This window comes from Bos indicus, chromosome 2, assembly GCF_029378745.1.
Source record: "Bos indicus isolate NIAB-ARS_2022 breed Sahiwal x Tharparkar chromosome 2, NIAB-ARS_B.indTharparkar_mat_pri_1.0, whole genome shotgun sequence".
NCBI classification, from domain to species: domain Eukaryota; kingdom Metazoa; phylum Chordata; class Mammalia; order Artiodactyla; family Bovidae; genus Bos; species Bos indicus.
Window position 1 is genome coordinate 2,321,824 of NC_091761.1, and position 24,377 is coordinate 2,346,200.

At 40.8% G+C, this 24,377-nt stretch overlaps 1 pseudogene; it reads right to left on the reverse strand.

Moving 5' to 3' along the window:
• Positions 1–1,957: 1,957 nt before the first annotated feature.
• On the reverse strand, positions 1,958–2,480 carry LOC109576265 (actin-related protein 2/3 complex subunit 4 pseudogene; annotated as a pseudogene).
• Positions 2,481–24,377: the final 21,897 nt, after the last annotated feature.

The window sequence follows — 24,377 nt, forward strand, 5'->3', positions numbered from 1 at the left end:
ATATACAGTTGAGGGCTGTGTATAAATCCCATTTCCTGGGAATTAGTGATCTATTAGTGTTCCAGTTATGGGAAATCCAGAATTTCTTCCCAATCCCAGGGTTAAAGGTTTTTCTGCTCCATCACTATCTTAAAGTGGCCTGCACTGTCAAGAGAATCCAAATCTGTACTCTTTATTCTCCTTCCATGTGGACAGCTCATCCCTGCCACCCTCCATCTAGTGCTGGCTGCCCTCCTGTGCTAACCTCCAGGCCAGCTCTTGTGTCTTGCTCTGTACCATGCCCCTGAAGGCTGCAGAAGAGGAGGGTGCTAGGGAACCTGGGGCTGAGAGTGAAGAGCCTGCAGTCATGACCATTGATGAGAATTACGAGTTGGGCCCTTTACAGACCATCATGTGCTGCCAACTGGTGAAGGCTGTGAACTTGGATGACAGAACTAGTTGGCTGTGAATAGTGGCACAGCACGGTTAAGGCTTACTGGTGCCACAAGATACAGATTCCTTTATTCTTGGGGCCATTAGGAGGCACCACAGGTGCCGGGGGCACCCAGGACTCTGCTTCAGATCTTGAAAAGCTCCCTCAGTTTATGAAATAGGCTGTCAGTAACTATTACCATTCAATGAAACAAGCTGCCAGCCACCGCTTTGTCTAATGTCCTCCTCAGTGTGAGAAATCCTCTTAGGCTCCTTGATATGCATCCTTCCCCTGTGGGTGACAGCACACAGTTCCTTGTGGGGCAAAATACTTTTGTTCCCAAGAAATAAATTCACACTTGAGCTCACAAGTTTCTCCTTACATCCTTTTCATCAATCTTCATTTCTCTGAAAACAGCACAAATAATACACAATATTTCTTATAAAAGTTTCAAATATGCAAAAGATTATGTCTCAGAAAGAAGCATATTTTTATAACTTTTATGGAATCTGTATAGGTACATATTTAAAATGTCAAACTGATATAGATCACAAAAGGAAAAATAAAGATCTCCTGTTTACTCATAACAGGAAGTCTCTCTCCCCACTGTCCACAGTTTCTTCCAGAAAAACATCTTTCACATACTTGTGCTTTTTAAAAAAAGCACATTATTATTATTCATGCAGCCCTAGAGGGGCAAATAAGGGGAGGGAGGATCCACCAGAATAAGAAAAGATATAGCAAGCATGGGAGCAGAGGAACCAGACCAGGCAGGAGGCCCTAGTAGGGATGCTCTGGAGGACTCACCTCTCCACCTCTAGCACAGGCACTGCTCTGACAGACAAGGTGAAACAGCACCCCCTCTCAGCTGCGAGGGCAAGAAGCAGGCCCTGGGGCCAAAGACAGCCTAGCTTTTAGGTCCCAGCTCCTAGGTGTGCCTGGAGGCCACCAGTTCAGCCTTTGTCCCCAGCCAGTGCAGGGTGGCCAACTGCAGGCAGAGCTCAGGAAGCTGGCAGAGGGTCCCTACCACTTCTACTGGGCCCAAGGAGACAGGAGGATGAGGGAGAGGAACGCAAGTCTGAAACCTCCCTCTGTCCCCACCTGGGGTGGTTCTGGGGGAGGAGCAGTAGCTGCCTTCTGGGCCCAGGCCCTCGCAGACCCACAGCAACCAATAAGGTACAATCACTGGGACCAGTCACAGTCACTGGAGGTGGAGATCGTTTGTTTCTTAAAAAAAAAAAAAAATGTTGCAGTCTCCTACAAGCACAAAGTTTTATGTTTCAAGATGTTAAGAAGAATAATCTGTCCTGGCCCAGGACATAAGAAGCAAGCCTGACCAGGCACATGTGGCCTGGGGGTAGGTCCACTGCTGCTTTGTGGCCCAGCGAGCAAGCACAACACCCACCTCCTGCATCTAATGCCCACCCCGACTCAGCTCTGCTCTGCTACTGCCACCTCTGCCACTCTGGGACGTTAACTCCGGGATGCCTTCACAGAGACATGCAGGCGTCTGAGGGGTAAGGCCATGAGATCCAGCCAGATAGTTTAAACATTCTTGAGGAACTCCTCCACCACAAAGCGCTCACGGGCATTGACCAACGGCTTCATCTCATTGATCTCCTTGTCAATTTCTTCCATGAAGGGGATCACAAAGTCCACAAACTTGTGTTTATACGTCTGCTCTGTGTGGAAGTTGGTGAACAAAAAGCTGGTGTCATCCCCTCCACTGGTTTCCTTCAGAGGATAAAGAAGCTCTCTGCTTGCATCATGATGAGGTGCATGAACTTGTGACCTAGAATTGACTCTGTTTTATCAGCCTGTTTTGCAGCAATGCTGACCCTGACAGAGTTGATGGAGCATTTCATCAGAATCTTTTCCTTCTCAGTCCTGCTGATGGTCATGGGTTGTAGAATGAGCTCTTTCTAAATGAATGAGTCAGAATACTTCTGACTTCCACTTCCAGCCTGTTGTGTTGTTCCACTATCTGGGAGGAGAAATCCTCCAAGCAGAGGGCAGCCTGCAGCATGGCCTGCTCCACACTCAGGTGGGACTGGAGAGTGGCAGTCATCACGGACGCTGGCTGGGCAGGAAAGCGGAAGTGCGGAAGTGGCCAGCCCAGCAATGCCGGACCTGTCTCACTTGTGCTTTTTTTTTTAAGTTTATTTTTTGATTGGAGGAAAATTGTTTTACAATGTTATGTCAATTTCTGCCATATAACAATGCGAATCAACCACAATTATATGTATATTCTACCATTCTTGGGTCTCCCTCTCTTTCTTCCATCCCTCCCCTCTAGATCATCACAGAGCTCCAGGCTGGGCTCCCTGTGTTATATAGCTACTTCTCATCAGCTATTTTCCACATTTTAGTGTATATATGTAGATACTACTTTCTCCATTCGTACCACTTTCTCTTTCCCCCACTGTGTCCACAAGTCTGTTTTCTACATCTGCTTCCTTACCTGAAAATAGGTTCATCAATACTTTTTTCTAGATTCCATATACATACATTAATATACAATATTTGTTTTTCTCTTTCTGAATTACTTCACTCTGTATAACCTGCTCTAGGTTCATCCACCTCACTGCTGCTGCTGCTGCTAAGTCGCTTCAGTCGTGTCTGATTCTGAGCAACCCCATAGATGGCAGCCCTACAGGCTCCCCCATCCCTGGGATTCTCCAGGCAAGACCACTGGACTGGGTTGCCATTTCCTTCTCCAATGCATGAAAGTGAAAAGTGAAAGTGAAGTTGCTCAGTCGTGTTCGACTCTTAGCAACCCCGTGGACTGCAGCCTACCAGGCTCCTCTGTCCATAGGATTTTCCAGGCAAGAGTACTGGAGTGGGGTGCCATTGCCTTCTCCAATCCACCTCACTAGAACTGACTCAAATTTGTTCTTTTGTATGGTTGAGTAATATTCCATGGTATAAATGTACTACATCTTCTTTATCTATTCATCTGCTGATGGACACCTAGGTTACTTCCATGTCCTGTCTATTGTAAATAGTGATGCAATGAATATAGGAGTATGTGTATATTTTAGAGTCGTGGTCTTCTCAGGGTATATGCCCAGCAGTGGGATTGCTGGGTCATATGGTAGATTTAGTCCTAGTTTTTAAAGGAATCTCCATACCTGTGCTTTTTTAAATTATAAATTAGGGTCCTATTGTGTGCACTATTCCATACCCTCCTTATCAGCACATCTGTGTTGGTATCAGGTAGCATGAGCTGCTATAACATGCAGATCCCTGAACTTAGTGGCTGAACTCAATGGAAGCTCATGTGTAGCCAATACGAAACCCCACACAGGTGCTCACAATAAGCATGCAGCTCTCCCCCCAAAACAAAGCTTCTTCCTTACATTTTCTTCATCAATATACAATTTCCAAGGCCACTGTGCTCCTTCCCATCAATATGCAAATTTGAAGCATCAAGTATGGGTGGGTTTTTTTTGGAGCAGATCATGGTTTCTTGCATCCCACTGGCTAGAACTTGGTCAGATGGCTGTCCTCCCTTCAAGGAAAAATGAGGCATTTGGTCTAAACCAGGAAATAAATACATGAATACATGAAAATAAATACACGAATTGGATGAATAGCCAGAAATCTGCAGCAGTCTACCCTCTGATAGCATTCCACCTTTGAAGATAAAGTGAATGTGATTTTCTTTTAGGAAAATGAATTTCTCTGGGCTTTGCCATTGCTATATCCAACTCCAAGGAGGGAAGGATGCCCAGTGCCCTCCACCAGATCTGGAGTGTGGGATCCCTGCATCCCAGCCACCTGTAGAATAACAATACAATCTATCTGCTTCCCTTTCAGGCTCTTTAGATATCCAGTGATGGAAAAGGGACATAATAATAACATAATAAGAGCTCTTCTAAGGCTCCAACATTGAAAGGTTGTTCTTTAGGCTGGGTTCATGATCTCTTTGGCAACATAAATCTTACAACTTAGTAGATCTTTCATCTATTTGTCTCTAGTTAGTTCTATGTGCCTCAGAACATGAACAAAATTCTTTCCTAGGCATAGTCCAAACCCAGATTTGGTTTTTTGTTTTACTTCCTCACCCCCTGTCTGGCTCTCTTAACCTTGAGTTTGTCAGAAACACAGGGCATGGATGTAAGCTGCACACATCTGATCTTTGACTTAGAAATAAGTTGAAGGAGTACATTCCTTAGCAAACTTCTCTCAATCTTATCTTTAATTTTTGGTGTCATAGAATCAATATTCTAAAAGTTTGAATCCCAAAATTTCTGAATCTTCTTTATTCCCTCTCATTTTTGTTTGCAAACATACCAATTCTACCCAGAGCTTATACCTTCTTTATAGCATCTTGCTAAAAGCAGAAAGTAAAAGCAACATAGTTTATTTCCTACACCCTCACTTAGAGCAGGGCTTCCCAGGTGGGTGGTGCTAGTGTTAAAGAACCCATCTGCCAATGCAGGAGACATAAGAGATGTGAGTTCAATCCCTGGGACAGGAAGATCACCTGGAGGAGAACATGGCAACCCATTCAAATATTCTTCCCTGGAAAATCTCCTGGACAGGGAGGCTGATGGGCTATAATTGATAGGATCATAAAGAGGTGACACAACTGAAGTGACCTAGCAGCCATGCACTTGCCATGGGCTCGCCAACAATTCGACCTGCCTTCTGAGTTGTGGAGAGCCAGCAGTTTCATCAAATTTTCTGCCACTGCAATATATGGGTCTTCTATTTTCTCTGCCACCAAGCCAAGATCACATATTTTAGGTGTGTAAAGTACCCCAATTCAATGTAAAATATTAAGTTTTGATTAAGCTAATTATTTTACTGTGACAGATGCTATCTAGGTTGGTCATAACTTTCCTTCCAAGGAGTAAGTGTCTTTTAATTTCATGGCTGCAGTCACCATCTGCAGTGATTTTGGAGCCAAAAAAAAAGGTCTGACACTCTTTCCACTATTTCCCCACCTATTTCCCATGAAGTGATGGGACCAGATGCCATGATCTTAGTTTTCTGAATGTTAAGTTTTAAGCCAGTTTTTTCACTCTTCTATTTCACTTTCATCCAGAGGCTTTTTGGTTCCTCTTCACTTTCTGCCATAAGGGTAGTGTCATCCGCATATCTGAGGTTATTGATATTTCTCCCGGCAATCTTGCTTCCAGCTTGTGCTTCATCCAGTCCAGCGTTTCTCATGATGTACTCTGCATATAAGTTAAATAAGCAGGGTGACAATATACAGCCTTGACGTACTCCTTTTCCTATTTGGAACCAGTCTGTTGTTCCATGTCCAGTTCTAACTGTTGCTTCCTGACCTGCATATAGGTTTCTCAAGAGGCAGGTCAGGTGGTCTGGTATTCCCACCTCTTTCAGGATTTTCCACAGTTTATTGTGATCCACACAGTCGAAGGCTTTGGCATAGTCAATAAAGCAGAAATAGATGTTTTTCTGGAACTCTCTTGCTTTTTCGATGATCCAGCTCATGTTGACAATTTAATCTTTGGTTCCTCTGCCTTTTCTAAAACCAGCTTGAACATCTGGAAGTTCACGGTTCACGTATTGCTGAAGTCTGGCTTAGACAATTTTGAGCATTACTTTACTAGTGTGTGAAATGAGTGCAATTGTGCAGTAGTTTGAGCATTCTTTGGCATTCTTTGGGATTGCAATGAAAACACATTTTCCAGTCCTGTGACCACTGCTGAGTTTTCCAAATTTTCTGACATATTGAGTGGAGCATTTTCACAGCATCATCTTTCAGGATTTGAAATAGCTCAACTGGAATTCCATCACCTCCACTAGCTTTGTTCATAGTGATGCTTTCTAAGGCCCATTTGACTTCACATTCCAGGATGTCTGGCTCTAGGTCAGTGATCACACGATCGTGATTATCTGGGTCATGAAGATCCTTTTTGTATAGTTCTTCTGTGTATTCTTGCCACCCCTTCTCAATATGTTCTGCTTCTGTTAGGTCCATACCATTTCTGTCCTTTATAGAGCCAATATTTGCATGAAATGTTCCTTTGGTATCTCTAATTTTCTTGAAGAGATCTCTAGTCTTTCCCATTCTGTTGTTTTCCTCTATTTCTTTGCATTGATCGCTGAGGAAGGCTTTCTTATCTCTCCTTGCTATTCTTTGGAACTCTGCATTCAGATGTTTATATCTTTCCTTTTCTCCTTTGCTTTTCACTTCTCTTCTTTTCACAGCTATTTTTAAGGCCTCCTCAGACAGCCATTTTGCTTTTTTGCATTTCTTTTCCATGGGAATGGTCCTGATCCCTGTCTCCTGTACAATGTCACTTATTGAATGTCAGTCAATAATTCATGAAATACTCTGTCTATCAGAACTAGTCGCTTAAATCTATTTCTCACTTCCACTGTATAATAATAAAGGATTTGATCTAGGTCATACCTGAATGGTCTAGTGGTTTTCCCTACTTTTTTCAACTTAAGTCTGAATTTGACAATAAGGAGTTCATGATCTGAGCCACAGTCAGCTCCTGGTCTTGTTTTTGCTGACTGTATAGAGCTTCTCCATCTTTGGCTGCAAAGAATATAATCAATCTGATTTCAGTGTTGACCATCTGGTGATGTCCATGTGTAGAGTCTTCTCTCATGTTGTTGAAAGAGGGTGTTTGCTATGACCAATGCATGTTCTTGGCAAGACTCTATTAGCCTTTGTCCTGCTTCATTCTGTACTCCAAGGCCAAATTTGCCTGTTACTACATGTGTTTCTTGACTTTCTACTTTTGCATTCCAGTCCCCTATAATGAAAAGGACATCATTTTGGGTGTTAGTTCTAAAAGGTAAAGAATGTGCCTGCAATGGGGGAGACCTGGGTTCGATCCCTGGGTTGGGATGATCCCCTGGAGATGGAAAGATTACCCATTTCAGTATTGTGGCCTGGAGAATTCCATGGACTGGAATTTCACTTTCATATATCTTTACTCCCCACTCAAAACATATTTTGTTCCTTAAAAAATGGTAGCACATTATATATTTATTTTTTCTTTTCTAAAATATAATCTTGTAAATTGTTACATAATGGTACACACTGAACAGCTTCATTCTTTTTTAACTTTTATATGGTATTACTTTGTTTGGATCTATTATAATTTATCTAACCAAACTCAGATGGGTGTATATTAGATTGTTGTATTATTTTGTTATTACAAACTAAGCTGTAATTATTAAGTTGTACATATATCTTCCTATATCTCCAAAATCTATCTGTAGGCTAAACTTCTGGACTAAGGTATATGTGTCTGTATGTATTACTAAATTGACCTGCATAGAAACTTACCAATTTGCATACTTACATTTTTACAGATGATGCATACATATCACGAATGCTGAAGTACACTTTTATTTATACACATAAAATGTGTTTATATGTGTAAATGTGTGCATGTTAAGTTGTTTCAGTCATGTGCAACTCTCTGCGACCCTATGGACCATAGCCTGTCAGGTTCCTTTGTCCATGGGTTTCTCGAGGCAAGAATACTGGAGTGGGTTGCCATGCCCTACTCCAGTGGATCTTCCTGACCCAGGGGTGAAACCTGTGTCTCCTGCATTGCAGACGGATTCTTTTCTGCTGAGCCACTGGTAAAGTTCTTATATGTGCAAGCACAATTCTTATGCACATATTATATATAATAAAAAGATAGGAGACTTGCACTAGGTGAGAAAAACCTGTTTTCCCACAGGGCTTCATGTTCACAATTTTGATACCACTGTACATGTATACTGGAATTAAACAATTAAATGGATAGTAGAAGATGGTAGAGTCAGACTTCTTGCTGTTTGAGTTGAAGTTTACCTTAAGCAAAAGAGTAACACTAGAATTATTGCAGTAGGATTATAGTTGAAGACAACAGTATGCACTCAAGTTTAGCTTAATGTAGAGATGTTGATTCAGTAAGTAATGTCTGACTCTTTGCAACCCTATGGACTGCAGCACTCCAGGCTTCCCTGTCCTTTACTATCACCCAGAGTTTGCTTGGAGAAGGCAATGGCACCCCACTCCAGTACTCTTGCCTGGAAAATCCCATGGATGGAGGAGCTTGGAAGGCTGTAGTCCATGGGGTCGCTGAGGGTCAGACATGACTGAGCGACTTCACTTTCATGCATTGGAGAAGGAAATGGAAACCCACTCCAGTGTTCTTGCCTGGAGAATCCCAGGGACCGGGCATCCTGATGGGCTGCCGTCTATGGGGTCGCACAGAGTCGGACACGACTGAAGTGACTCAGCAGCAGCAGCAGAGTTTGCTCAAATTCATGTCCCTTGAGTCGATGATACCATCTAACCAGATCTAACCATCTCATCCTAATATGTATAGACGTGTGTGTATATATATAGGTTAGTATACACATACGGATTGGTCTAGAAGCAATGACGCTTGAGTAACAGTGAGTACACTTAGCCCCAGATCTTTGTTTTTAACACCATTTTCCACTGAAAGGAACCAGGATGCCTTAGAGAAATGGACTAGGGTAAAAAATATATGCAAGATAAACCTGGAGAGACTTGTAGTGCCTAAAAGTAAGAATGTGCAAAAAGAGAGAAGAAAGAAAATGATGGCATACAATGAAGAGAGACAGGAACCAACTAAGACAGTTCCTAATAGTCAAAGTTGGACAACTGGAATAACCCTATCTCCTTTCACCCCATCTCCTTGAGGAAGGGTATCTAAAAGCAGTATCTGGGATTCTCCTGTATGGGAGATCTGTCTATTATCCTCATCCACTTATGAATTCAATCATTTATATCAGCATGGATTTAAAAGTATTGATTTTATGCTACTTGGGTTATAAATGCCATGTTTTTTCCAGGTTTGTCCATTGGTGGCTCTTTCAATTGGTTACTGCATTTCTTTGTTGCTCTGTGTGTGTGTTTGTGAGGATGTATATGCATGTGCATGTTTTAAGTGTTTCCTTACTCTCTGGCTCTGCCATATACTCATAGCTCATCTTATATATTCCTTGCTTTGAATCCAGACTCAGCCATTTCTCCAAGGAGCACTTGTTCCTTTTTATTGGACAATGATATTAGAAACCAAAGTCTGTGCACTAAGTGTGCTCCCTACCTCTGGATTATTGTTGCTTCTGTATTAAGCTAAACTTGAGTTCATATTGGTATCCCCCACTCTATATAGTATCATATTATCATTCTAGCCTTCTCACCCTGCTTATGTACAATGCCCTACTCCAGCAGAGAGGAAACTGGCCCCAACTTTTATCCATTGACCTGGTATACGAGGATAGTGGTTTTAGAACTGTTAACTCATATCTTGTGGTGAGACACAACTTTACCAGCTGGAGTACAGTGCTTCTCTACAGTTCCTTTTGTCTTTAGTCTTACAGTCTGTACTTGTTTAAAAAGTTAGTTAAATCAACATCTTTCTTCTTATCCCCTTCAGTGAAGTTGTATCATACACACATGTGAAATAAGATTAATTTACCATAATCTATATTTTATCCTATGAATCTTTGACCTTTTATTTAAAATTTTACTTGCGTATAGTGAGGTTAACTCTTTGTGCTTGAAAGTTCTATGTGTGCTAATTTATAGCATGATGCTAGAGCATCATGCAGAATAGCTGCATAACCTTAAAAAAAAATCTCCTTACTGTATGTAATCATCTGTTCCCATTTCCCAAACCACTGGCAAGTATTTATCTATTTTAAATTGCTAAAATTTTGTCTTTTTCAGAATGTCACACAAGTAAATTGTACAGTAGTAAACTTTTTAGATTTTTCTTCCCCTTTAAGGTAGGTACTTAAAGCTATACATTTACCTGTGAACACTTCTTTTGAAGCATTCCCCAAATATGTATGTTTTATTTACACTGTGAGTCAGTACTGAAGTACTTTCTAATTTCTCTTGTGAATTTGTCTTTGTCTTATGGTTACATGTCATTGATTTTGAATGTAATTCTATTGTGTCAGAGAATATACCTCAGTGCTTATACTATAGCATTGCTATTTTATATTAATATTATTATATAGTAAGATTTATTTTAAAGCCTAACATATTTCTTTCCTCATAAATGTTCCATAAGCTCTTGAAAAGAAAGTGTTCAGCGTCTCGTCCATACCTCAGTGAAATTTCTGGAGATCCATGAATCTGGAGAATGTCAAGATATCCCTTCCACCTTAAAATAATGATTAATTGTTAGTTTATAAACACCATGAATATCTAGCAAAGTTTATCTCACTTTTTGCAATGTCTGCGAGGAAAACATAAAGCAAATCTGTCATGTCATCTGCAAAGAAAACTGCTTATATCACTGATGAATATAAATGCAAAAATCCTCAACAAGTTTTTAGAAAACGGAATTCAGCAACACACCATGATCAAGTTGGGTTTATTCCAAGATGCTTTATTTTTGACAAAGGAGGCAAATATATACAATGGGACAAAGACAGCCTCTTCAATAAATGGTGCTGGGAAAACTGGACAGCTACATGTAAAAGAATGAAATTAGAACATTTCCTAACACCATACACAAAGATAAACTCAAAATGGATTAAAGACTTAAATGTAAGACCAGAAACTATGAAACTCTTAGAGAAAAACATAACACTCAATGACATAAATCAAAGCAAGATTCTCTATGACCCACCTCCTAGAGTAATATAAATAAAAACAAAAGTAAACAAGTGGGACTTGATTAAATTTAAAAGCTTTTGCACAGCAAAGGAAACTATAAGCAAGGCAAAAAGACAACCCTCAGAATGGGAGAAAACAATAGCAAATGAAACAGTTGACAAAGGATTAATTTACAAAATATACGAGCAGCTCATACAACTCAATACCAGAAAAACAATCTAATCAAAAAGTGGGAAAAAGACCTAAACAGACATTTCTTCAAAGAAGACAAATAGATGGTTAACAAACACATGAAAAGATGCTCAATGTCTCTCATTATTAGAAAAATGCAAATAAAAACTACAATGAGATATTACATCACACCAGTCAGAATGGCCATCACCAAAAAGCCTACAAACAATAAATGCTGGAGAGGGTGTGGAGAAAAGGGAATGCTCTTGCACTCTTGGTGGAAATATACAGCCACTATGGAAGACAGTATGGATATTCCTTAATAAACAAGGAATACACCACCATATGACCCGGAAATCCCACTCCCCGAGGAAGCCAAAATTGAAAAAGACACATGTATCCCATTGTTCATTGTAACACTACTTACTATGAACATGGGGGAAACCTAGATGACCATTTACGGAGGAATGGGTTGTGGTATATATACACAATAGAATAATACTCAGCCATAAAAAGGAGCACATTTGAGTGAGTTTTAATGAGGTGAATGAACTAAAACCTATTATACAGAGTGGAGTAAGTCAGAAAGAGAAAGATAAATATTGTATTTTAACACATATATACAGAATCTAGGAAAATGCTACTGAAGAATTTATTTACAGGGCAGCAATGTAGAAACAGACATAGAGAATAGACTTATGGACATGGGGAGAGGGGAGGAGAGGGTGGGATGTATGGAAAGAGTAACATGGAAACTTACATTATCATAAGTAAAATAGATAGCCAACAGGAATTTACTGTATGGCTCAGGAAACTCAAACAGGGGATCTGTATCAACCTAGAGGGGTGGGATGGGAAAGGAGATGAGAGGGAGGCTCAAAGGGGAGGGGATATATGTATTCTTATGGCTGATTCAAGCTGAGATTTGACAAAAAAAAAATTCTATAAAGCAATTATTCTTCAATAAATAAATTAATTAATTAAAAAATGAAAAAAATATGGAAAAGATAGTATATAACTTAGGCATAGCCAGATGGAAGAGATGCATAGGGCAAGGTATGGGGAAGGGACTTGAATGTTACCAACATAATCTTGGCTCTCTCTGCCCACTGAAGTTGAATAAAAAATGATGGAGGCAGAGTTTGGAGGAAGTAGAAAGATGGCTTTAGCCCTCAGCTAGCTGAGGGGAGAACACAGCAAGCTAGTGCCTCAAGAACTGTGCCCTCCCCCCAACCCCACCCCACCATGGGAAATCTGAAGGGATCATATAGATGGGGTTTGTGGTCTGGGGTATGTGATAAAGGAACAAAGTAGTGAGAGTCTTGCAGTCAGAGTTGGCTTCAGGTAGCCTGGCAAATGAGTCCTATAGTCTGGAAATTGGGTCTGCTTTTCTATGGTTTATTGTACTGTGACCTTCTTTCTGAAATGCAAAAAAGCTAAAAAAGGTGGTCTGCAAAGTGAGCATGGGAAAGGTAAGAAGCAGGTATAGGATGTAATTTGCATAGAGTTAAGGGGGTGATAGAGTACATTATGCAAAATGCTGGACTGGATGAAGTACAAGCTAGAAACAAGATTGTCAGAGAAATATCAATAACCTCTGATATGCAAATGAGACCACTCTTATGGCAGAAAGTGAAGAAGAATTAAAGAGCCTCTTGATGAAAGTAAGAGAGGAGAGTGAAACTGTTGGCTTAAAACTCAACATTCAGAAAACTAAGATCATGGCATCTGGTCCCATCACTTCATGGCATATTGATGGAAAAATAATGGAAATAGTGAGTGACTTTATTTTCTTGGGCTTCTAAATCACTGAGGACAGTGACTGCAGCCATGAAATCAAAAGATGATTCTTCCTTGGAAGAAAAGCTATGACAAATATAGATAGCCTATTAAAAAACAGAGACATTACTTTGCCAAGAAAGGTCCATTTAGTCAAAACTAAGATTTTTCCAGTAGTCATGTATGGATGTGAGGATTGGACCATAAAGAAGTCTGAATGCAGAAGAATTGATGCTTTTGAACTATGGTATTGGAGAAGACTCTTGAGAGTCCCTTGGACTGCAAGGAAATCAAAGCAGTAAATCCTAAAGGAAACCAGTCCTGAATATTCATTGGAAGGACTGATGATGAAGCTGAAACTCCAATACTTTGGCCACCTGATGTGAAGAGCCAACTTATTTGAGAAGGCCCTGATGCTGGGAAACACTGAAGGCAGGAGGAGAGGGGATGGCAGAAGATGAGATGTTTGAAAGGCATCACTGACTTAATGGATATGAGTTTAAACAATCTCTGGGACAATCAATGGTGAAGGACAGGGAAGCCTGGCATGCTGCAGTCCATGGGGTTACAAAGAGTTGGACACGACTGGACAACTGAACAACAACAACAACAAGTACTTCACAGGTAGTGCTGGTTGTAGAAAACCCCCTGCCAGTACTTGAGACATGAGAAGTGGGTTCCATCCCTGTGTCAGGAAGGTCCCCATCAACCCATTCCAGTGTTCTTGCCTGGAGAATCCCATGGACAGAGGAGGCTCACACATTCTACAGTCCATAGGGTCGAAAGAGTCTGACACTACTGAAGCGACTTTGGATGTACACACACAAGGGGTAATAGATTCAGGATGTAATTTACATAGTGTCAAGTTAGTTTTGTGAAAAGAAAAACTAGTTACAGACTACAGAGTGTTAGTGTTGTTCAGTTGCTAAATGGTGTCTTACTCTTTGGGACCTCATGGACTGCAGCACCTCAGGATCTTCTGTTTTCTATTTTCTCCCAGAGTTTGTTCAAATTCGTGTCCATTGGGTCAGTGATGCCACGAAACCATCTCATCCTCTTCCACCCACTTGACTACAGATTTGGAACAGTTAAACTAGGATTGATTAACTATTTCAGATCTATTTATGCTTCTTCTCTGTCCTGTTCATTATTCCCTTTACTTTCCTTGTTTTCAGGAGAGAAAAAACTTCATTTCTATTTTTGCTGCAACATGCGTTCCCATGCCCTTTCCAGGCGTGCAATTCTTTCCACATTCTCATGTGTCTCCCAATGTGGAAACTCTCTGAATCCTTTCCCTTTGGGTTTTTAATGGAGGCTTCATTACATGGATAAGACTAAATCATTGGCCATTGGTGACTGATTCAACCTCCAGGCCCTATCCATTCCCTGGAGGTCAAGGGGAATGGGACTGACCTTTCCAACACTCTAATCACCTATGTAATTGGTTCCTCTGGTGACAAAAGGTATTACAAATGTCACTGTATGAATATAACAAAAGATACCTTTATCATGCTCATCACTTAAATTCCAAGGATTTTAGGAGCTCTGTGCCAGAAATGGAGACAAAGACCAAACATGTATTTCTTATTATAAATGGCTATATATATATACACACACACACATATATTTTGAGGCTTCCCTCATAGGTCAGTTGGTAAAGAATCCACCTGCAGTGCAGGAGACTCTAGTTCAATTCCAGGGTTGGGAAGATCCCCTGGAGAAGGGATAGGCTACCCACTCTAGTATTCTTGGGTTTACCTCATAGCTCAGCTGGTGAAGAATCTGCCTGTAATTCAGGAGTCCTGGGTTCAATCCCTGGGTTGGGAAGATCCCCTGGAAAAGGGAAAGGCTACCAACTCCAGTATTCTGGCCTGGAGAATTCCATGGACTGTCCATGGGGTTGCAAAGAGTCAGGCAAGACTGAGAGACTTTCACTTTCATATATATGGGGAGAGAGAGAGAGAGAGAGAGTGCTATTTTGCTGAAAAATTTGAAATCATCTCAAATACTTTATAGTAAAGAACAAATCTTTATATTTGAACAGAACTAGTTTTGCATAAAAACATTTTGGAAGGAGGGACTTTGGTTTCCTAGAAGATTGAGTATATGTAAATTTCCTGTTTCCTTCCTCTGAGTACAATGAAAATCTCAGAATATTATATATTTAAAAAATACAAGGGGACTCTGAAAGGTGGAGAGAAAATTACATATCAGATAGGGACCTCAGGACCCATGATAAATATAAAGATGAATTTGAAAGCTTACAGTGAACCATGTCGGATTCATGAGCTCCAAAGAAGATTTAGCTTCAGGACATGAGCTCCAAAGATTTAGCTTCAGGACCAGAGACCAGGCTTGACCACTCAGGGCTCTTGTGTGGCAGAAGTTTTATTACAGTGAAAAGGGACAGAGAAATCTTCTGACATAGACATTAGAAGGGGGGCGGAGAGTGCCCCACTTGCTAGTCTTTAGAAAGGGAATTATATACTTTTTAAATTAGTTATTACAAAAAATTAAAATAATTTCTCAAGGTTGTAAAAATTTTACCAGACCCGCTCCCACAATTTACGTTTTAGGATAACAGGATTAGAACTTAACAATAAAAAATCATACCAGACCCCCTCCCATAATATACATTCTAAGATGTCAGGATTAGTCAGAAGGTTTTCGGGAAGGAGAAACTGTCCTCAGGCAGGATACATTGTTGTTATATAATCCCTAGTACAGAGTTTAAACTAAGTTGTTTGTTGTGTAATCATCAGTTCTGGGCTTAAAGAAAAAAACGTTTTATGTGACTAAGAGTAAGGAATGTAGAGAAAACAAACAAAATGTTTGTCCTTTCCTCCTCCTTGAGAATTCCAGACCCCTATCTCCTCCTTCAGAACACCAGTCCCCTCTCTCCTCAGGGATCCCCAGACTTATCAACTTGCCTAGGAATTGATGCTCTCAAATTACCCAAATTTTACTTTACCCCATACATCCCAGACATGTAACTGAAGTAGCTGGCATCTCAGAAACACCAATGAACACAGACAAAATGGCCCCAAGAAAGTCTTGCTTTCATCACCCAAGAAACAAGGAAAGTGACAGCCTAGCCTAGCAAGATGGAAAACTTTTATATAATAACTGATCCACTGTAGCCAAATACTACAGAGAAAACTTTCTCCCACTCCCGAGTACCAGAAAAAGCCAAGTGGGAATCCTGGACTTCCTCTCTTGCCAGGCTGCAATGTTCATCCATGTTGAGATGTTATCAGGGGAGTCCTAGTGGACAGTCAGGATTTTCACAGTCACCCGATAGCAACAAGGCCAACCCCTACCTTTTTGGTTTCAGGGAGAAACAAGGCACCTCTACCACCTTGAGAAGGTGTGGTACAGCAGAGGCCAAGTGGGGTGCCTGAACTCACAACATTTATCAACAGAGTCACGTGATCCTTCATTCCCCAGCTGTCAGTGGAGGTCAAATTGAGGACCTAGACATAGACCCCCACCTGGCACTGGTGGGGAAGTCCTACCACCGGACTCAACTCAAAAGGAAGATACCTGAAAAACGATTTAAACAAAACTTAAAATAATTTTATTTTAATAAAATTAAATATTGTTCATATTAATTAATTTATAAATAATATATGCTCCAAAATGTCTGAATTTTAATCTCTTGCCATCCTTAGAATGAAAAAGATCTCAAGAGTTACACTTCAGTCACTCAGTTATATCTGACTCTTTGTGACCCCCTGGACTGTAGCATACCAGGCTTCCCTGTCCATTACCAACTCCTGGAGCTTGCTCAGACTCATGTCCATTGAGTCAGGGATGCCATCCAACCATCTCATCCTCTGTTGTCTCTTCTCCTCCTGCCTCCAATATTTCCCAGCATCAGAGTCTTTTCAAATGTCAGCTCTTCGCATCAGGTGGCCAAAATATTGGAGTTTCAGCTTCAACATCAGTTCTTCCAATGAACACCCAGGACTGATCTCCTTTAAGATGGACTGGTTGGATCTCCTTGAAGTCCAAGGGACTCTCAAGAGTCTTTTCCAATACCACAGTTCAAAAACATCAATTCTTCGATGTTCAGCTTTCTTTATAGTCCAACTCTCATATCCATACATGAGTACTGGAAAAACCATAGCTTTGACTAGATGTACTTTTGTTGGCAAAGGAATATCTCTGCTTTTTAATATACTGTCTAGGTTTGTCTTAGTTTTCTTTCTAGGAGCAAGTGTCTTTTAATTTCATGGCTGCAGGCACCATCTGCAGTTACTTTCAGATCAGATCAGTTGCTCAGTCGTGTCCAACTCTTTGTGACCCCATGAATCGCAGCATGTCAGGGAATGTTGAGTTTTAAGCCAACTTTTTCACTCTCCTCTTTCACTTTTATCAAGAGGTTCTTTAGTTCTTTTTCTTTACTTTCTGCTATAAGGGTGATGTCATGTATGTATCTGAGGCTATTGATATTTCTCCTGGTACTCTTGATTCTAGCTTTTGCTTCATCCAGCCAAGCATTTCACATGATTGTACTTTGCATATAAGTTAAATAAGCAGGGTGACAATATACAGCCTTTACATACTCCTTTCCAAATTTGGAACTAGTCTATTGTTCCATGTCCAGTTAGTTGCTTCTTGACCTGCATACAGATTTCTCAAGAGGCAGGTCAGGTGGCCTGGTATTCCCATCTCTTGATGAATTTTCCACAGTTTGTTGTGATTCACAGTCAAAGGATCTCAAACTGAATGAAAAAAAGATAACCAATAAACTTACTATTCAAGTGATGTAAGAAATACTGCAAAGCCATCATAAAAATCCTTCAACTAGCAATTTAAACAATTTTGAAACAAGTGAAAAAGCAGGCAATCTCAGTTAAGAAATAGAAAAATCCCAGCAAAGAAATAGAAGATATAAAGAAGAACCAAATGGAAATTTAGAATGGCATAATATTATAATACTTTGGTTACCTGATGCAAAGAGTTGACTCATTGGGAAAAATCTTGATGCTGTGAAAGACTGAGGGCAGGAGGAGAAGAGAGTGACAGAGGATGAGATGGTTGGATGGTTTCACTGACTCAATGGGCATGAGTTTGAGCAAACTCCAGGAAATGGGGAAGGACAGGGAAGCCTGGCATGCTGTCGTCCATGGTTTTGCAAAGAGTTGGACATGACTTAGTGACTGAACAACAACAAAAATATTTACAAAGACAAAAATTAAAAAAAAAAAATTCACTGGATGTTTATAACAGCAAAATGGATTGGACAGAAAGAACGAATCAGTAAATTTGAAGGTAAAACAGTAGAAATTACCCAAAAAGAACAACAGAAATTATTTCTATTGGGGCTGTCTACTTTTTTAAAAATGCACAGAACCTCAGAAACCTATGAGACTCTAACAGAAGATGTAATGTCTGTGTTGCTGAAGTTCCAGAAGAAGAGAAAGAGAGTGAAGCTGAAAAGATATTCGATGAAATAAAGGCTGTAATGTCCCAGTCTGGCAAAACCCATAAACCTATAGATTCATAAAACTGAGAAAAACCCAAAGAAGATAAAATCAAAATAAATCTATACCAAACACATCATAGTTAAATTTCTTAAAACTAAAGACAATGAAACAAATCTTGAAAGAATCCATGGAGAAACAGTTTGAACTGCAGAGGGGTTCTCATCTTAAACCAGCAAGGACAAAGGAAGAGACACAATATCTCAAGTGTGATTTCTAAGACCCAGTAAAACTATCCTGCAAAAATGAGGGGGAAATAAAGACATTTACAATTGAAAAGAGCTAAAATAAATTGCCATTAACAGACTGAACCTTACAGATTGAATAAAAGAAGTACTGCAAACAGAAAGGAAACAATAAAAGAAGGAATCTAGAGCATCAGGAATGTGGCAAGAGCAAAACTGGGTAAATGCAATAGATTTCTGACTTTGCTTTAGTTTCCTAAGTTATTACTGATGATGAAAGCCAAAAGTGTATCACTGTTAATGTGATTATCACTGTATGTAGCGAAATTGTCTAAGACAATTGTATCATAAATGGGGAAAGTGATGGGACAGAAGGAGAGATAAAGTTTCTACCCTCCATTAAAACTAGTAAAGTGCTGTTGACACCAACAGACTTTGGTAAGTTATACATATAGAATGAAACATCTAGAACAACTATGAAAAGAGCTACACAAAGAGATACTGTAGATAAATGAAAATAAAGTTGAAAATGTAGTTCAAGTAGCTCATAAAAAAATAAGGAAAACAAAAGCAGAGAAGGGAAAAGCACAGAATAACAACAAAAAAAGCTTTTTTTGCCTTTTATGACAATGGAGACAGAGGCTGGAGTGAAGCATATAAAAGCCTAGAAATGCCAAAGATTATTGGCAACCACTAGAAGATAGGAGGGACAAAGAAACATCCTTCCCTAGGCCTTTAGAGAGAGTGTGGCCCTGCTGACACCTAGATTTAGAACTCCCAGCCTCCAGAAATGTGAAAGAATAAGTTTCTATAGTTTTAACTCAACTATTTGTGACATTTTGTTACAGCAGCCCTAGGAAACTAGTACACCCACCTTATTCTGTTTGTTAGAAGTGGGTCACTAGGTCCAGTCTACACTCAAGGGGAGGCTATTACAGAAGGACATGAATATAAAGAGGCAGGTATCACGAGGGCCATTGCAGCAGCTGCCCACTAGAGGTGGTGTTGACGTCTTTTGTATGTGTTGCTCAGTTATACCTAAGAAATATTTGTGGGAATTACTGCACTAACAAACTCAGGGAGGAAGACTGGTAGGATATTATTCCTCAGATGACACAGGGGAGGAAACTAAAGCTCAGAAAGTTCAAGTGAATTCTTCATAGTCATGTAGCTTCAGCAACTCACTGAAACACGAATATTGGAGCTGGACCCCCAAATTTAGAGATTCTGTATATCAACAGAGACTATATCAATATAATCAATGAATCAACTTTTTAATTAAGATATGGAAGGCATGGGAAATGTTTCAAGTGTTGTTGAGAGTGCAACATGGCGGGGTGGGGATAAAAATAATCATCAGTCTATTTTGTTTCATTTCTTCTAGGGCAGCTTTCATTTCCAGCTAGGCAGAGATAGATGATACACAGCTTCAGGGGGCAGGCTCCCAGGAAGAGCCACCCTTCTGTTTCATCATGGGGGTGAGACTTCAGCTCCCCAACCATGCACAATATCTTCCTGAAATAAAATGAAGTTATTAAGCCATGATGTGCAACTATAGGTTTTATACAGCATCATAAATCCTAGGAAATTAACTTGCTCTCAGCCTTTGCCTGGAGCAGCTTTTTACCAATGAAAGTACTTCCCTGAAACTTGATCGCTACTTAAATATTACCTGCCCGCTTTCTCTCTCTCTCTTCTTCCATCCAGCTAAAAGGAAAACTTAGAGGAAGAAAAAAATGTTTGGATTCACTTTATCAGTAAATTCCTCATTTCACTATGGGTGGGAAGCATCAGGACAAAAATGAGGGACAACAATCTGAAATTTCTCTTTCAAAATGGCGGGCGAGCATTTCACTGCAAGGCGAGCTTGCTGAGAGGCTGAGTGAGGAGCAGGTTAGCAGGAGCTGCAGAGACTGTGGTTTTGAACTGGGAGTTGGTTACTTTCCACTAGTACTGTCATTTTGGGTAGAAATTCCAAAGACAGCATAATGGAATGCAGAGATTATCAGCTTCAGAAGTTATGTAAATGTCAATGGTGGTCATTGCTAAGGGCCCTTTGTTTAGCACCGTGGTGTGACAGGGACACCATGGGAATTCTGTATTTCATTCATCTCAACCTCTTTATACATCTGGAGGTGAACCATACTTGTATGAGAGTTAGTTTGCAATAAGTAGTGCTTGGTGCCTGTGTTGGTGATATTTTTGTGTGTGTCTATTTGTAGACAACTTCCAATTTTTCCAACACCATTTGTTGAAAAAACTTTCATTTCCTCATTGAATTATTTTGTCTAAATTATTACATTTAATATAATATACACAATGAAAAAAGTGAAAGTCGCTTAGTCGTGCCCAACTCTTTTCGACCCCATGGACTATAGAGTCTATGGAATTCTCCTGGCCAGAATACTGGAGTGGGTAGCCATTCCCTTCTCCAGGGGTTCTTCCTGATCCAGCAATAGAAGTCCTCTAAGTTCTGAGAGTCTTTTGCTCATAACACAATGTACACGTTTGACAAGAATAAGCATTTGAAAGTATAGAAGCATTGTTTTGAAAGGCCCAAGTACCCCAGGAAAATAGTAAAGAGTATTTACCAACTGACAAGATTTTTTTTAAAAATGCCTTAAAGATATTAATATATTTTTATTCCTCAAAGCAATTTTAAGAGACAGGTAGTATTATTATCCTATTTTAGATGGGAGGAAATGGAGGCACAGAGAGGAAAAGTAACATGTCCAAGCTGACACAGCTGCTAAATGTGCTGTGTGCTGTGCTTAGTCACTCAGTCATGTCTGACTCTTTGAGACCCCATGGACCGTAGCACGCCAGGCTCCTCTGTCCATGGGATTCTTCAGACAAGAATATTGGAGTGGGTTGCCATGCCCTTCTCCAGGTGATCTTCCCAACCCAGGGACTGAACCCAGGTCTCCTGCATTGTGGGTGGATTCTTTACCATCTGAGCCACCAGGGAAGCCAGACTAGCTACTAAGTACTTGCTGTTTAATATTTCTTTTATGAAGTATAATTGTTTGACTTCTGTGTCTCAAAGGTGACATAAAATTTGCAATGGACATTTCCATCAAACTTTTCCTAGTTAATGTGCAGTGGGTGTTTCAGGAGATTCCTCTTCAGGATAGAAGCTTTATTCTCCCTGCAGCTGGGAGGCTGCACCTTTCAGTAACACCTCCCAAGGGGTGCTCCCAGTGGACTGCTCCCAGTGACTAATTGTATAGGGCTATCAAGTCTTTCCCTGCTTGTCAGGCTCCACACAGCTGTCTTAGCAGCAGAGTTCCCTGTAGGACTGGCTGAGGCCTTTGTCATTACCACATCAGAGCCCAACTTCTCCTTCAGTCTGATCCGTGGGTCAGGAAGACCCCCTGGAGGTCTTGCATGGCAACTCACTCCAGTATTTTTACCCAGAGAATTCCACAGACAGAGGAGCTTGGTGGGGTACGGTTCATGGAGTTGTAAAGAGTCAGACATGACTGAAGCGACTTAACACCCACACACACCCACACACCCACATCCTGCATATTAGCTTCATTTCTCTGCTGTAACAAATTACATAAATTTAGTGGTTTAAAACAACACAAGTTTATTATCTCACAGTTCTGGCAGTGAGAAGTATGTCATGGGTCTCACTGGGCTGCTTCTCTTTGGGCAGCTCTAGGGGAGAATCAGTTTTCTCGCCCTTTCCAGCTTTTAGAGGGCTCTTAACATTCCTTGATCCATCTTCAAAGATAGAAATATTTGCCCAAGTGTAACTCTTACAGGGGCTTCCCAGGTGGCCCTGGGAAGAATTCCAAGGTAAAGAATTCCCCTGCAATGTAGGCTTGATCCCTGGGTCGGGAAGATCCCCTGGAGAAGAAAATGGCAACCCACTCCAATATTCTTGCTTTGGAAATCCCATGGGCAGGGGAGCCTGGTGGGCTGCAGTCCACAGGGTCACCACATAACTTATCACTGGTTACAGGGTGTAGGGCCTGGACATCTATGGGGGCTGTTATTCTATCTAATATATCTTCTACTTATAAGAAGACTTCCAGTTGTGCTGGGACCCAATTCCCTCAAAGTTCTTAAAATGACAAGAAAAAGTCAATAAATGCATTTGAAAAATGGACAAGTGTTTCCACCAGGACTAACACATGGCTAATAATCCCATGAAATTTCTCATCCTCACTAGTCACTAGGAAAATGTAAATTAAAACAGTGAGGTCCCAAGTTTCCATCTCTCTCTTAAAAATAAGATTGTTAAATATGTGTGTGATAAATTAATTTCACTTAAGAATGTGAAAATAGTTCTAGAACACCAGAAATTCCAAGCACACTGCAGAGGCAGGTGTTTCAGAACATCTAATGCTAAACATCCATAGTTTCTGGGACCACTGCAGGGACATTTCATGCTCCAGGACTCAACATCAGTGCTGTGTTACCCTGGCATGGCTTTCCTGAAGCAGAAAAGCCCAGAAGCTTCCAGGGCACATAGTGGGAAACATTTTGCATTCTTCCTAGTGAAAGTAGATGACACTCTAAAGCACAACATTTTAGAATTTCTCTCACTTCTACATTATCTCCATGAATAAACTAGAGTAATCAAATAAAATCTCTTACAAAAAGAGAGATCAGTTCTGGGTGATGGTCAACCACATTTGTTATGCAAACAGTTTCAGCCTCAGTACTTTCATTAAAAAAAAATAAAAATACACACTTCCCTATACTGTGTTAAAGGCCACTGTATGATACTGATTTTCTAGAAGAAATTAGGTAAAAGTGAAGGCAGGAAAACCAAAACAAAAAAAAAACACTCCACTCAAAAAGTAATCTCTATGACTCTATGCAATGAAATTGGATTTCCTCCAGTCATTCTGTTTTAAAATACATGTTTCATAAGCAGAATGCCCAACCAAAAGAAAGCATTCTAGAAGAATTAATGTCACATAGGGATTAGAATTATGGAGATGGAAATGGCAACCCACTGCAGTATTCTTGCCTGGAGAATCCCATGGACAGAGAAACCTGGTGGGCTATAGTCCATGGGTCTCAAAGAGTCAGACACGACTGAATCGAGTTAGCACTTACACACTGGAAGGAAATGCATTTCAAGGATTCACAGGAGCTTGGCTGGACTATACCTCAGAAGAGGCTCCTTGAACCTCCTACTCATTGTACCAGAGTGGGGATCCAGCTGGACACCAGCAAGGAGGTGGGAAGACAGATGAACAGAGGGAATCTCAGGAGAAAGTAGAAATGGTGACAACTAAGACTTGACCACACATTCCAGGACCTTCCTGATGTCATGGGAACCAGGAGCAACTAAAGGAACCAGACAAGAATGCTAAAGAGCTCATCTGAGGACTTGCCTGCTGGAGCCCATGACCCCAAATTGGGTAGGACAATGGGGAGCCTGATTCCGCCTGTCCAGCCTCCCAAGATAAGGATGAGATGGGTGCAACAGCAGTGGGTGGTCTCACACCAGGATGACTCCCAGATGTGACCACATGGGTTCTGACCCCACAGACCATAGCTGGACTGGATAGACCAGGAGGTTCCAGAGAGCCCAGGGCAGGTGCGCAGGACTGGGTGCTCTCCTGGACCACCTGTGGGCAATGTACAGGCTGGACTCACAGACCTGGGCCTGCCAGGGTCCAAGACCTCAGCAGCCACAGGAGCCTCACCTTACTTTCCAAACTCAGGAGTCAAAGAACCGTTTTGCTGGAGACAGTCTGAATGGGAATCTACCTGAGAACGCTGGT